The sequence below is a fragment of the Rosa rugosa genome, chromosome 3, assembly GCF_958449725.1.
Source record: "Rosa rugosa chromosome 3, drRosRugo1.1, whole genome shotgun sequence".
NCBI classification, from domain to species: domain Eukaryota; kingdom Viridiplantae; phylum Streptophyta; class Magnoliopsida; order Rosales; family Rosaceae; genus Rosa; species Rosa rugosa.
Window position 1 is genome coordinate 3,385,082 of NC_084822.1, and position 16,563 is coordinate 3,401,644.

A 16,563-nucleotide genomic window follows, 5' to 3' on the forward strand; every position below is an offset into this window, starting at 1 on the left:
GTATCATAATGTGGCATGTACCACACCATCAATTTCATTCTAGAATGGCATGCCCCATACGTATTTTTATGTCTACGTATTCATGGATCTCCTGTTAATAGTTTGAAATCGATACACATTTGCACGCGTACCAACTCAAGAGAATGCAACCAGGTATGGACTACTTGGGTTAATTTTGTGTGAGAATGTTAACCTCTACAGTGAGAGGATTGGCAGGAATGGTTAATGAAGTCAATTCAATATAATTTACATTAAAGGTTGTGTCTTTGAATATAATAGTTAGGGGCCGTGACCACTTATCTGATTTTAGGCTAAAAATTGCCACTTACTCTAGCAAGAGTTTTTTAACCTCATTTACCCAAATCAACAGTGTTTGACAGTATTACCCTCGTTTTACTTAATAAATTCCATTCATCTCTCTCTCTCAGACTCACTCTCTCAACTGGATCTCGCCGGCCCTCCCACCTACGTTTCCTTCTCCCACCACCGATCACCTCTCAATTTTCTTCTTCTTCTGCACCTGCCACCGCAATGTCGACCAAGCCCTCCACCTCCTCTACCACCTCCGCCTCTGTGGCTACCGCCCCGACCCGCTCAACCTCCGCCTCTGTGGCTACCGCCTCCGCCTCCGCCTCTGTGGCTACCGCCCCGACCCGCTCAACCTCAGCAGCGTCATCCACGCTCTCTGCGACTGCAACTGCCTCGAAGAATCCCACGACCGATTTGCCCACTCCTTGACTCAAATCTACAACTCAGGACATCAACGAATCAGACCGCTGCAATCCCTTCCTCTGACGCTGCTCGTCTCTCATCCTTTGATAAATTCCATTTCTCTTTCTTTCTCTCAAAGATCAGAGCCCAGCCATGTCCAACGAGGAGCACCATTTCGAGCCCAGCCATTTCCTTTTAATTTTGTGACGGATTGGATAGTGAAGAGAGAAGAGGAGCAGGAGGAAGAAGAAGAAGAAGGCATGGGGTGCATGACGTGGAGAAGACGAAGGCGATCCGGCCGAAATCGTTCTGGAATCGGACTGGAGGAGCGTGGGTGTCCAGAAGGGAAGCGTGGGTGGCCGGAGAATTTTTTTTTTTTCTTTTTTCCTGATTTCGATGGTTTTTTTTTTCCTGATTTCGATGGTTTTTTTTTTGTTTCTGATTCGATGGGAAGAGCTCCGAGAATGGGGGAGGAAAAAATATGCACAACTGAACATATTGGTTTCATTGATCAATTGTGTCTATATTGTATTCATTTTGGTTTTTGAGAGTTTACGAAATTCACTTGAGGGCAATAATATGATTATTAGAGGGTAATAATATGAGCATTGGGGGCAATAATATGTTTATTGGGAGACAATAATAGGATTACTGGGGGACAATACTCATATTACTGGGGGGCAATAATATGCATATAAATTGATCAATTGTGTCTGTAGGGTATTAATTTTGGTTTTGGGAGTTTATACAATTCACTGGACGACAATAATATGATTATTGGAGGCAATAATATGATTATTGGAAAGCAATAATATGAGTATTGGGGGGCAATAATATGATTACTGGGGGGCAATAATATAGTTACTGGGCATTATTCGGGGGCAATAAATTCAGACGCCGGAATCCGGTCACCAGTCCGGTAGCCGGATTCGAGATTTCGGCGACCAGTTGCCGGAATCCGGTCACCGGAGTCCGCGGCTACCACTGGTCACCGGAGCTTAGCAAGGTGGAGGATGACTTCTCTCTATAAGTGAGAAAGAAGGAGAGGGCAAAAAAGTCCCAAAAATAAATAAAAAGAATAAAAAAAGAATTAATTGGGTAAAGGGGAAATAATCCCTTAGAGTGTTTTGGGTAAATGGGGTTTTTAAACTCTTCGTTGTGCAAGTGAGCAATTTTTAAGCTGAAATTGGGTAAATGATCATTTCCCCTAATAGTTAAGGTAAAACAAAATCGGTTCAATTAACCAGCAAAAAAATTTGGAGAGAGAAAGAATAAGCTTGTAATTACATCGTATGATCGTTAGTTTTAACATATATTGAATAGTCTAAATTTGCATATCTTTCTAGCATTGTGGTGAACTAAATGAATATGAGTCTATTGACGTGGTCAATATCGACTTTAAGGACAAATTGATATATCGATTTTGATAAAATTTGAGAATGATTTGTATTTAGTTCTAAATTCTAACTAGTCTAATATTCTTAAATCTCAACCGTTCCACTTTTTACTAGGGCAGCTAACCTCAAGAGCAAACCGTTGAATTTGGTCATTCTCACAATGATAAAGTATTTTCATCTAGAGAAAACATGTCCATGTTCAATTTTAAATACGTTTTCGGTCATTCTCACAATGATTTGGTTCCTCTAGGCTGAATGATTTACTAGATAGTTAGAATGAATTTCCAGGAAATTTCCTTCAACAATAACTCCATGTAATTTTTGTCTTTTCCTTCAGCCTATACGGCTTTTATTGCTAGCAGCCAATTTTTTGCATTTGCTTGTTTTCCACCCGCTTATTGGTCTAATTAAGTTGGTTAAGCTAGCAACACCTACGAACTTGCAATCTTCAAGAAAGTTTAATTCGAGTGCTTGATGCTTCACATAAAGTTGGATATATTGTAAAGTGTAAATTTATAAGCTGAGTACTACTGTTAGTCACTTAGAACAACTCCAACAGCTTCCTGTTAGATATCCTAATGAACATGACATTGTATAAAGCTGAATGTAGATATATGTATGACTGGTTTTTGAGTTCAAGCATTGAAATAAGTATAGATACTATATTAAATCATATTTGGTCCTACTTATAATCTGTTAGAATTATGAAATTCAAATAAATGCAGTTATGAGGTATTATCTGATGTTTAGTTTGAAAATACAGTTAACATATGATGACAGTTTCTTGATGGAAGAAACTGACGTGAATGGCTAACTGTATATATGTCAGATTTGGTCCCTGCTGATACACATGTTGTTTTCTCATTCTGAAATAGTCCCATCAACTGAAAGAGAAAAATAATGTGTAATCAGGAGAAGAACCAAATGGACAACTCGAGTGGTTCAAGTAAGATTGTTATTTACTTTCCTAGAATGTATTACACAGATAGTTTAATTTCATGTATTCAATTTGAGATAGGTTACAATATTCACTGCGGGGAATTCATTGCGATGTTTTGTTTGCGATTAAAATTTGTTGTAGTGGTTTGTTCACGTTTGTGTTTTCACTACAGTGATTTGTTCATGACTATAATTTAGGATTTCTAACACCTATATTTTGATTTTACTCTATTTTAGAGAAAAATGAGCCTCTTTTGCTGTCACGCCCCTGATTTTTAACACAAATAAAAATCGATATATAACCCCATAATTACATATGTGTGATCGTTCAACCATCAATACCAAGCACTTGGCCTGGAAACTTTTTCCCTTTAAACTACATATGTATTGATACCTTGAACCCACAATGTCAATATTGACCCGCCCACAGAGTCATATATTACATAAGCTTACGAATTAAATTGTCAACAACAAGATAAAACGTAAAAGCTCCTCAGAGTTTACTACATAACGGAAGTCATGACAATGGCAAAGCCAACCAAATTTGCTTCCTACCTGTTCTGCTGCCAACAAGCTACCTCAGCTTCAGCCACGATTACCCTGACCTGCAAGATTAACCCCTACACCGTTTGAATAGTGCACCGGGTTGTCACACAACAAACCCGGTAAGCTTTTGCAAGCTTGTATGAGTAACTCAAAACAACTCACACCAAAATCACGGGATGAACCCCGCACGTTTCAATCAAGAACCCAAATCACGCTTTGATCCCTTAAAACACGAAATAAAGGAGAACAACTCATACTTTAATTCCCATTCAAATCGAAATAAAAGAAAGCAACATACACCTTGGTTTCTTTTAAAACGAAACATAGAAAACAACACACTCCTTGGTTTCTATCAATTAGAACATAGAAAACAACTCACACCTTGAATTCTATCAAATATAACATAGAAAACAACTCACACCTTGAATTCTATCAATCGTACCAAATCGTACCATAGAAAGCAACTCACACCTTGATTTCTATCAAATATAACATAGAAAACAACTCACACCTTGAATTCTATCAATCGTACCAAATCGTACCATAGAAAGCAACTCACATCTTGATTTCTATCAAATCGTTAATAAGGAAAACAACTTGCACCTTGTCCCCTTAAAAACCGTTAATAAGGAAGCAACTCACACCTTGTTCCCTAAAAACACGTAATGTCATGAGTTATCAATAACCAATTCCCGTTACCCCATGAATTACCTATATGGCAGACAGACTAGAGCTCTAACTGAAACGTAACCACTCGTCTGGCCAAAGATGTGATTACCTGATATTCTGCCCAAGGTCATAGACCTTAGTTCCTCGGGCCGCACAGTCCCTTTGAGCAAATCATTAAAGCAGTCGCACAGGACTCAAAAACATTACACAAATCGCAACGCTTTTGAAAACAATCGAAATCAACAATTTCATAATCATTATTTTCCGAAAAGCCATAACACAAAACAATAAAAAACATCAATTCATGCATATTGTTTTCATACACAAATCTCAACACTTTTCCCAAATCTCAACGCTTTTCAAAACAAATCAAAATCAACATTTCCACAATCATTTGTTTTCCAAAAGCCACAACCCAAAACAATAAAACGCATCATTCATGCCTATTGTTTTCATAAGTCCACAAACCACCAAAACATATATATTTTACGTAAATATGTATATATATATATAAATATACGTAGTCATCCGCTCAGGAATGCCTACTAATATCAACTATAGTTTGCAGTTACTAAATAACTCTAAAAAATAAAGGTATTCCGTTCGTAAATGAACCTTGTGAGATTACTCACCTCGAAACTCCCGCTGCGTCTTCAATATAGAACAAAGCAGCCAATCCACAAAATAACAGTCCAAATACTTCGCCAAGTACCTAAGGAAGTACAGCTCTGATTCAGTCAACGAATCACAATGAATAACGTTCGAAACCCTAAATAGAACCAAAATTCCCAAAGTGACGCCAAATGAGGCGAAACCACATCCGAGACCACCCAATGTCTCCGGAATACTTATACGATCGATATGTCAAAATCACAAGTCGATCGGACGCTCAAATCCTCACGGATCGAATCATCAAACGGTCCGAAACAGTAAAAATTACAACTTAATCATACGATCTCCAAAAATTGCATATTATATATCAAAATGCTCGTATCGACCAGTAGAAAATATATAATACCAGAAACTATCCCTTACATGGCCGGAACGCTGCCACAGGCGGTGGTGCCGCCGTCGGGTCAAACTCGACCACTGGAAAATCAAGGCCAACAAACATGATCATCATGAAGAGTAGAGCAACTTTCATACCTGAAGCTAAGCCTAAATCGGTCTAGATCGTCCTAGATCAAGCTCACAAGATCGACCAATCGCTGTCGTCTGATCCAGCTCCAGATTCACTGTGCACCGCTGATCTTCAACCCTTGATCTTCCACTCCACACGCAAAATCGTCCTTTAAGGCGGGTATGAGGATGATCAGAAGGAGGAGGAGATTCCAAAACTGAGAACGATCGGCCGAGGAGTCGCCGGAAACTGAGAAAATCCGACAGGATCCGACTACGTCAACTGTAGCTCCTCCGATCTCCACTTTCCGATGGTCTCCGTCGCCGTCAAGCACCAGAGGGAGGACGGCGAGATGGTGGCGATCACGTCTGCGTTGGTTTCGTCGCCGGCGGACGTCAGGAACAGCCGGAAAACTCGGGTCAGGTTGCGCGGAGGCTGAGGAGAGAGAACGGAGAGAAAAGAAAGTTTCTGAAAATGGAAACTTGGAAATTATTTTCATAATTTCGGAAAATTCATATTTATACCATAATGGAAACTTCTTCCAATGGCCATAACTTCTTCATACGAACTCCGATTTTCGCGTTCCACATGTCCACGAACTCGTATCGTCGCGCTCTACAACTTTCATGAAGGAAGTTTTTGGAGAATCTCAACGGTTCAAAATTCAACCTTTGTGCCACCCCTAAAGTCATATTTTCCGAATAAAAATTCGTCCGAAACACTTCCGCTCCATCCACGAGCCACGAAACTGTCCAATAACCACAAATTAGATTCCGAAAAATCCTCGGAAAATAAATACGAATTTCCGGGGCATCACATTTGCTCCAACAGATTCCCCATAACTATCCTTATTTTAGGGATAGTGAGGAAAGAGAAAATCAAATTCCCTAAATTTACAGCTATCTCTAAAATTTTAAGGAAGGATTATGGAGATTTTAGAGATTGCTGCAAAATATAAAATCTGTTGGAGTTGAAGAAGAAAAAGAGGTTAAAGATTTGACTTTTCCTTAGTTATAATAAAAAAAATTATAGGAAAACTGTTATAGTTGCTCTTAGTCTCATCAAGAAAAGTATTTATTGGACAATGTAACCAAAGAAAAAGAAGTACTTATTGGACAATGTCCGTTGGGCTTGGTTTTGTGTTTGGGCTCGTTTGTTATCACATAGCAGGCAACATTTAGCATGTAACATTTAGTTTAAATACAGAATAATGGGAGAGAGTAGCAGTTGATCAGGCCACCTCCTTCGGTTGCTCGCCTCATACGCCCTCTTGCCCGCGGCTAACTTTTGATTCCCTCCTTTGTTGATTTCCTTGCCTCGTTTATACATGGTTTGTTTTTGAATTTTTCTTTCTCTTGTTTCTTTCCAAGTTTGAATCCAGATATGATTCTGATCCCTAATCTATTTGATATTTTACTACTCTTGATTTCATTCATGATGCCCTTGTAAATATTTTGGTTGGGTTAGAGCAACCAAAATAGTATGGGCATTACTAGATTTGACTATCATAATGTGGCATGTATCACACCATCAACTAGCAATAATGCCGCGTATTTACGCTTAAGGCATGTGACATACGATATGCACACTACTAGAATTTTGTTCATAGACATCGGTTCTGGACCGATGTTAAACTAATTTTCGACCGATGTCTTAGTGGGTGTAGAGAAAAGTATAGACATCAGTATAAGCGCGTTTTCAACCGATGTCCCAGACAACAACCAACATCGATTCTAAAACACAAATCGATGTATAATCGTTATAATCATCATAATCTTATATGTTAACTATATTTAATTCTTCATATTTTCACATTTTATGCTTAGTAAAATATATCTCGAACAATACCTAAGTGAACATTTAAATCGATTACAATTTCAGAAATGATGTCTAATACTGTCGTAGACATCAGTGTTCAAAAACTATTGTTTGTTCTTGGCCATTTTTACATGCATCTTGCCACCTTATTTTCCTGAGGACGATGTATGTGGCCTTAGGCAACATCGGTTACTTTATTAAGAATGATGTGTTGTTGTACAGGGGACATCGTTTTTGTTCATGTAAAACGATGTTTACTGGTTTTATGTACATCGCTTCTTTTGATATGAACTAATGTGTTATTTCGTCGTAGACATCACTTCAGGTTTTTAAAACTAATGTTCTGTGTTTCATGGTAAATTGGTTTACTTTATAATAAGTGATTTGTACGTCGACAATAGATTACGTTTTCGTGTTTATAAATCGATGTGCACTGGTTTTAGGTACATCGATTTTGTGGGCACATTTCGATATGTTGGTAATCATGAGACATCGATTTTTATTTTAGTACTGATTTCTAATCTCTAAATTGAGATTGCATGCAAAGTTTGCATCTAGCTACTACTTGGAAAAGAAATACATTTCTCAATATATTAACTCAAGCACATCATCTAAAAATTGAGGCATTCCATTAATTATGTCCAAATTCATGATCCAACATAATTCACAAAATAAAACTGCAAACCTAAAAATGCTAGCGTAGAAACATATGAACAAGTTAAAAGATTAGTCACATTTTCAGTCAAGATAAAGAGTTGCATGGGTACGCCAAACTCAAAGATTTCATACTAAGTGTGCCCCATCAGAACTGCAGTACATTTCTTTTCCTGAATATTCCATATCTTAACCTAGAACAAAACCAAAGAAACAGCAGAATCATTAGTAACTAAACCAACTTCTATACACGGCAGAATAACAGTTTGATCAACTACTATAGGTCTGGAAAATTGAAATGGTCCAAATAATATCAGAGTATTAGGAAATCAGAACAAGCAAAAACATGAACTGAACACAACAAAATGGGCAAACTCTGTGATTGAAATGCTTAAACCAGATAAAATTACTGGAAAAATTCACAGCACAATGCACACAGCCTATGAAAAACAAGAATTGAAGTAGCTCAAATAGCATAACAGAGAACCAAAACCAGAATACTGCGTCTGGAACATGACATGAAGCATATAAATATATTGCTGCAGCTCATTAATCATTAGCTCTGAGCTCAGTGCTCAGTGACAACATTTTTGAACAAGTAAAGCCTGAGCACACTCAACTTTGTATTTACAAGGTCTATTGTACTGCACAGACTCAAGACAGTATCACTTTGCATTTTGGGAATTCACACACATGTTAAGCCAAATTCAAAATATAGGACTAGAATACAACACTTAAAATTACCTATATGCTGGAGAAAACTAACAGCAAATTAAAGTGCGCATGACTGAATGGTCTCCATATGTAGCCAACGACTGATCCAAGGGATTTCTCGAAGTTCTTGCATGAGCTGGGTACTCCATCCATCTGTAATCCCAGTCACAATCTGTAATCCTTGTACTGTTCAAGAAATGCAATATTAGTGCGACAAAAATGTACATGTAGTACAAGGGAGACATAAACTAAAAAATAAAGATGCATGCACCCACATCCCCACACCACAGGAACACACAAGTAGGCACACAAATTAACTTGAGATATGTGAACTGCGTGCTTTCTTATGGCATAAACACTAGTAGACAAAAATTATAATAGAAATATAACATAAATATATATATATAGTGTGTGTGTGTGTATTTGTTACCGAGAAAAGAAAAAATAGTTTCCACCATGCTTATAATAACAACATGACAAGCTTAATCTTACAAATGATCCCCCTTCCCACTTCACCACATGTTTTTCCATCATAGAAAGACAAGCATGAAGCCTTCTTACTGACCTTGTTGTTCTTGGCCCAAATTTTAAAATTTGATTCCAAAATACAAAACAATGGGAGGGTAAACCGAAACAACGCCCTTATAGGCAAGGTTAGTTGTCTGATCCCGAAAAGAGCAAATTCTTTCAAAAATAAACAAAAAATTTGCTTTATTTTGGCTGCAGAAAACACTACAGGAAATAGAATGTTATTGAGTTATGAACTTTGCAAGTTGCATTTTTTCAGCTATAAAAAACTCAGCCCCACAAATCCAATTCATTAGTCCTTTTTGCGTTGGTGTGTGTTTTTGAGGTTTATACCATACCAAATTTCAAGACCAAAAACCCTGATCTCATTTGGGTTCCTAACCTTCTCATAAATCAAACACAAATTTCTACAAGAATCACAAGTATCACCATCATAAAGAGACTCCCTAATTTGGTAATTGCTAAAGTTTCTCACAAACAAAAACAGAAAGCCCAAAAAAAAAAAAATTTGAATCAAAAAGAAGAAGAAAGCATACCTCTAAGAACAGCACCACACTGATACATAGAGTAATCAGCTAGCTCAGGAAGAAGATTCTCACACTTTGGGCACTGAACCAACCTCACTTTTCCACCTGAGTCCCCCATTGCTCATAACAAAAGCAACCCAACAAAACCCATAAACCCAAAACAAACAAAATCCCACTGTTGACAGTCAAAGTTAGCAGAGAAAAAACCCAAAACAAAAACAAAAGCTGAAAAAATGATTCAAGGGGTTTGAAATTTGGAATTTGGCGTCAAACATTGATTTAAAATTGAAGCAACTCTTGCAACAAGCATTACATTCAATAAGCATGCAAGAGTATAACACTTCAGTGACTACAATGAGAAATGCAGTTCTAAAAAGATTCAAAAGAGTACCAACAGTTTAGAGATAGTAACAGTTCTGGCTTTCTGTATCTAATCTTTATAAGTAATGGGCATCACCCTTACCTTACAGAGTTTCATTGAGTGCGAGTGAGTGTATATAGCTAACTATACACAGATGCGTACACAAACATACAATCATCCACAACTCCGATGCAAAATAAACCAGTCGTAAAGGGAAATTGAAGAGCATATAGTGAATAAGGATAAAAAAGGGACCTGTTTGACGGACTCGGCAATCTCGGGGCCATACCGTCGCCGGGGAAGATTGAATTCAATAGTATACCTTCAAAAGGATGCTCAAATATTGAGTCCACAATCGGGCGTACAAGCTCCGGCTTTAAAAGGATATCTCTGAATCCTGAGATGTGAATTCCAACATATCCCCTGCAGAAAACCAATAATAAACAAATTAGACTCACAGATCACTCATACAATCAGATATTATGATCAAATTTCCAATTCAAAATCAACCAGCCAGAAATAGTTGAAGAATCTTGAGATCAGAAACTTACTTCTTGGCTGATTCGCCTTTGACTTTAGCAGCAGAGTCAGGGGCCTTCTTGTCATCCTGCTCCTAAACCCAAATCCAAGTAAAACTGAAACATAAATAGAGATGAATCTCACTTTATTTACTCTATAACACAGTGCCGGCAATTTCAATAGACAAGGAACAACAGAATCTGCATATTAATAAACAAAAAATTGCAAATAACATGTGTAAGCAAGATAACTAGCTTAACATGCACACAAGCGATAGAGACCACAGTTATGAACCTTATACAACACAAGGCTACGAATAAACTTTACTTCTTCTTCACTATAATGTCCCTCTTCTTATTTATCATCAGGGAACTCTTTCACAGAAATAGGAAGACATATTCGATCTTCTAAGTTCATCAAGTCTTTAGCCCCCACCTTCACGAAAATCGAAATCAGAAACAAAACTACCCCATATAATTGCAACAAAAGCTCTGAGCTCTACCCATTAGTCCATTACAAAACAAAACAAAAGTTAATACAAATTTCAGATACCCTTAACACATTGATCCATGTCAGATGCTTCTCTTCGAACCTGTGATAAATAATCAAAGCAAACCACTTTCCAATCACCATTCAAGAACCCATTTCCAAAATGTAATGAAACTTCAAAAGACTTTAACCTGTCTTAAGCGAAAGAGCTTCTGAACAAGGCTTCTGGGAATCTCGGGGCAGCACCTGGTGACCCATTTAAGCGCCGTCGTAGCTGAGGAGGTGGAGGGTTTAATATACACATCTCTGAGAGCTCTCATCCCAAAGCGGCGCCGTTTACGGTGGCAGTGAACGGAGGTAGAATGAACCACTTTTTGCGGCCTTTTTTTTTGTCTTGGTGAAATGTTTGGGTGGTTGCGTAAGATCGGGAGTAGTGGAAAGGTGAGATGAAGAGCCTATCGCCGACGGATTCGGCCGAGGAGGAGAGTGGAGCAGAGGGCGGAGAAGACCAGAGCGAGCCTCTTCAATTTCTTCAACTCTGCCAATCTCAGATCGAGGCCGGCTCAGGATTCAAAGTTGTTACTTCAATTTCAGATCGAGGTCGGGCTTTCGGCTCTTCAGATTCCGGCGGAGAATGGAGGAGGAAGGTTCGTGAAGTTGATTAGGAGCTCGAGTTTGTGATGCTGGGGTTGAGAATGGATATTAGGGCTTGAGGCAAAGTGAGAAAGTTTTGGGGTCGGGCCGAGTGCTTTTTTTTTTTAAGTGTGAAAATTTTAAGTTTTCGTCCCCGCGTCCTTGAATTCATTAAAACACTTAGCGCGTCCACGAAAATGAGGTTCCCGCAAATTTTCAAATAAAACTTTTAACACCGGTCATTTTAAGAACTGATGTTAATGGTATACATTTAAATCGGTATTTTTCTAAAACGATGTTAACTTACTTTTTTACATCATGTGCAAGTCTAACCGATTTAAATGATGTGATGTAAATGAACAGATTTCTAGTAGTGGCATTTTCTATCACAACAAAGTAAATTTACTAGGACAAAAATTGGATAGGGAAACATAACTTTGACTTAGCAGGGCGCCCCTAAGAGCAAGTCCACCGGGCTTGATTATGCAAGGGAACCACATTACATTCTGACCCAGGTCAGAGAAATGTCCATTTTCTTGCTTTCACGTGGCTTAGGGCGAACTAATAGTAAATGACCCAGGCCTCTTGCTGGGTCAACTTGGTGACCCAGGGCATGACCCAAGCTTCCAATGTGACCCAAAGTGAAGAGAGGAGGAGAGATGTGCCTATGGGGAAATTGGCATGCAGTCGCTTGTCTTCTAGCGGAGAAAAAGCTGCAAGAGCGTGGAAGGTAGGTTTTTGTCTCCTAGTGAACGTGGGTTACTGACCTGTCAAGTAGACGTTGGACTGCTTTGAATTTTGAAGGCGACGATCAACAGATCTAGACCTTTGGTTAATGACGTACATCTGATGGTGAATAATTAATGAGCTAATTATACCAGGTCTAGTAAGGTGAAGAAAAAAAAAATGTGTCGGTGGAGATACAATTTGTCTACCCAAAAAAATATCTTTGGTTGCATTTCCAAAATGTTCATCAATACTATTTATTTACATCATATATTTCTTATTTACACTAAAAAATTAATAGAATATTCAATGAACAGTAACTGACTTAGTGACCCTAACCCAACGGGCGGAAACATATGTTCAGTGGCAGTGAACAGTTTACTGACCTAGTGACCTGGTGACCCTGACTTATTGACCCAACGGATGAACTTGCTCTAATGGGCTGCAACTAGTGCAGCCGCGCTAACCTAAAATCAGGAAGCCTCCAATCTTAGAACATGTGTATATTATATATAAATTAAAAAAATATCAAATGTTCACTTAAGTGTAAAGGTGGCGTAGTTGGTTAAAGTGCTCACCTAGGTTTGAACCTCAGGAAATTTTTTTTTTCGATGACAGAAATAAAAACAAGAAACTAAAGGACAAAACCTCTACTAACACCCCCTCTCAGCTGATTCAAATGGAACGTTGGGGACACAGCATGGAGTAAATAGAAAAACCATATAGAATTATTTTGGGAACTATGAGCCATAGATGCTAGATGATTTTGCAACAAAATTTGTTTCCTAATAAATATACCTGAAAATGATGAAGTTGAAGTATTGAGCCAACTGCCTTATATCCTGAACTAGAAGTGGTATTTTGCATATTCCTTGAACATAGTCGATAAGCAGTTTGGAATCACCTTCTACTAAAATATTGGAGTATTGATGAAGAAGAGCAGTGTGTAAACCATCCTTTATTAGCAGCAAATAAAGGATTGTCATTTGCATTCCTAATAACATTTCCAACAGTAGTATTTTCATTTAACAGAACCATCAAAATTTAATTTAACTTGATTTGTGTTAAGAGACTGCCACTTAATATGAAAATATTTAGAAACTTTGGGGCTCTTGTTCTTAGGATTTGCTTGAACAGAATTTGAACCTAACAAAATTGCCTGATAGAAGCATTGATGAGGAGTAGTACTTAAATTCTAGAAAATTAATTTATGCCTAGAGTTCCAGATAGACCAAACAATCATTAAAATGGAAGGAAGATGCTCTCTATGTTCAGCATTATTATTGATATGCTCAATCCATGAAATAAAAGAGTTATTCCAAAGGGTTAATAACATATAAGTGCATCTTTGAATTTTTTTTAGCCATAAGGCCACCAATTAGTTTTTTCCCTCATAAGGCCACTAGATTAAAAAGAGTGTTATATTTTGGATATTAAAAACCATCATAATTACATAAATGCCACTAGAGTACAAAGTCAACAATCATTCTCTCTCTCCTCTCCGGCGAGGTCTCCTGTCAACTCATGCGGGTTTCCGACGACTACAAAAGCTACTGTCACTAACACCAAAAGCTACTATCATTAACACCAAAAGCTACTACGGCTAGCAACAAAATCTACTCTGATGAGATTTCCGGCAACCTCCGGCAAGATCACAAAATCTACTATCACTAGCAACAAAAGCTACTGTCATTGGCAACAAAAGCTACTCTAGTGAGATTTCCGGCAACCTCCTGCGAGATAACAAAATCTGCTATCACTAACAACAAAAGCTACTATCATCAACAACAAAAGCTACTCCTTCCCAAAAAACCTATGCTCTCCAAAACGAAAAGCTATTATCCCCACCAATACCAAAAGCTACTCTCACCAGCAACAAACGCTACTTTCACCAACACCAGAAAACTATTCTCACCAACACCAAAAGTTGCTTTCACTAACACCACAAGCTACTCTTACCAATAACAAAAATTACTGTCACCAACACCAGCGAGCTACTCTCACTAACATTAAAGAGCTCCCCCTGTATCAAAAGCTACTCTTACCATCAACAAAAGTTACTCTCATCAACACAAAAAGCTACTTTCACCACCGCAGAAAACTACTTTCACCACCAACAAAAGCTACTCTCATCAATGTCAAAAACTATTATTACCACCGCCAAAAACTACAATCACCACCACCAAAATTACTCTCACCAACAACAAAAGATACTCTCATCAACATCAAAAACTTTTCCCACCAACAACAAAACACTACTCTCACCAACTCCGATAGCTACTCTCACCAACTCCGAAAGCTACTCTCACCAACATTAAAAACCCCTTCACTTGCTCGATCTAGTTCTAAAATGATGCAAGTGCAAGATAAATATATTGCCAGAATTCAACCACAAAAAAAAAAACACAAACTAGAATAAAACACCATCAGAAACATAGATACCATAACATCAAAATTGAACAATGAGGCATAAAATTAAGATCCAATTTCAATACCATAGCTCAAAACAATACAAAAGCTACTCAGAAGGGTTTAAATTTAGGAGCGGCAAGTAATGATCGGAGTCTGGAAGGGTCTTCTAGGATTTCGATTGGATTCGCCGAAGCTTCTCTTCTTTAAACTCAACCTCACCTCACTCTCTGATCCAACTGAGAATCTGTCTAACTCGCACGAAATCTAGCTGCCAAAGTAATAGCACGAGGTCGGGTTCACAGAGAAACCAAAGGCCTCACTGCGAACATTCGGTTTCTGAGACGAGTAGAGAATCAGAGATATCTGAGTTGGACTCCAAAGAGATAGCTCCAATCGGACCTTCGTCGTCGTCGTCTTCAGGCGTGGCGGCGTTGTTTCGAGGTTTTGCAAGCTTGGATCAATTAGAATCTCACCAGATCGGAGGCGGTGGTCGCTGGAATCGAAGGAGGGGAGAGAGAGCGTCGTGCCGGTGGTCGCTGGAATTGGAGACGGAGACCAAAGACGTGAAAAATCTTTGGTCGAGGAGAGAGAGAGAATGTGATCAGAGAGAGAGAGAGAGAGGTACGAGCATAAGGCTGATGGAATTAATTGGATTTCTTAAGTAGGAGGGTAAAATTGTCAAGAATAAATTAATTTGTGGAAGCAGGTGGCCTTATGTGTACAAGAAAAACGAAGTGGCCTTATCACTAATTAAAGTTTCAAAAGATCACTTGTGTGTAATTTTCTATTATTCAATTGAATGGCTTAGGAGTAAGAGTTTTAGACAAACTTGTATAGAAAACTAGCAATGCATAAAAATGTGATCAACTGATTCCACAGCACTTGAGCAAAGAGAACAAGTTGGAGATATATTATGATTGTAGCTTGAAACTCTATCGTTAGTTTTAAGACCATTTCTAATTGGACTAATTTCTGCTTACTATCCTATACTTTCAAGGGTTCATCAGTTCAGTCCCTGCACTTCTAATTTAATCAGAAAAGTCTTTGCACTCTCCAATTTCATCAAATCGATCCAATCTGTCACCACTTCGTCAATTTTCGGGGAAAATTTCCAAACTACCCATCTGCATTCACAACATTGACGGGTCGGCGGGCAGCCTAGCGATGGGTAGTTTGGAAATTTTCCTTGTGAGGAGGTCCCACGTCAGCTTATTAACAGCGAAAATTGACGAAATAGTGACGGATTGGATCGATTTGATGAAATTGGAGAGTGGAAGGACTTTTCTGATTAAATTAGAAGTGCAGGGACTGAACTGATGAACCTTTGAAAGTAGAAGGTAATAAGCAGAATTTAATCCTTTCTAATTAAAGTCCAAGCAAAAATTTTAACTTTAGGGGAAATATTTAATTTCAACATCCTATTTAAAAGTGAAGTTCTAGAATGATTAGGGCTTTGTTGAGTCTGAATCCAAGACGTACTCTTAATAGTAAATTTATCTGATCCTCAAGGTCCCCAAACAAAAGTGACCGGAGTAGAATGAATAGGCAAAGGAATAGCTACAATCTCATAACCAATATCCTGAGGAAGAAGATTTAAAAGAGCATCTTTGTTCCAAGACATGTTTGGTATAAAATGATCAAACCATCTTTTAAACTAACTTTTAGGTCACATATCAGAATCTCTACTATTCATTTTTTAGGTTCCTATGAGTATATCACTTCTGCAAATTTTCAACCAAATTGATGATCGTTTGGATATTCATAATCGTAATTTACTAATTATGAACACAAAAGGTTCAT

General features: G+C 38.1%; 1 long non-coding RNA gene across 4 annotated transcripts; it reads right to left on the reverse strand.

The window, feature by feature from the left end:
- Positions 1–7,807: 7,807 nt before the first annotated feature.
- On the reverse strand, positions 7,808–11,280 carry LOC133740511 (uncharacterized). 4 transcript variants are annotated; one of them, XR_009861274.1, is made up of 5 exons: positions 11,184–11,280; positions 10,536–10,619; positions 9,633–10,407; positions 8,599–8,754; positions 7,808–8,048 (listed from the first exon to the last, which is right to left on the reverse strand). It is a non-coding gene; the product is annotated as an uncharacterized LOC133740511 (long non-coding RNA). The 4 variants fall into 4 exon arrangements; XR_009861275.1 differs by having other exon boundaries at positions 9,633–9,798; positions 10,240–10,407; positions 10,536–11,258; XR_009861273.1 differs by having other exon boundaries at positions 10,536–11,095; positions 11,184–11,198.
- Between the last annotated feature and the right edge of the window lie 5,283 nt (positions 11,281–16,563).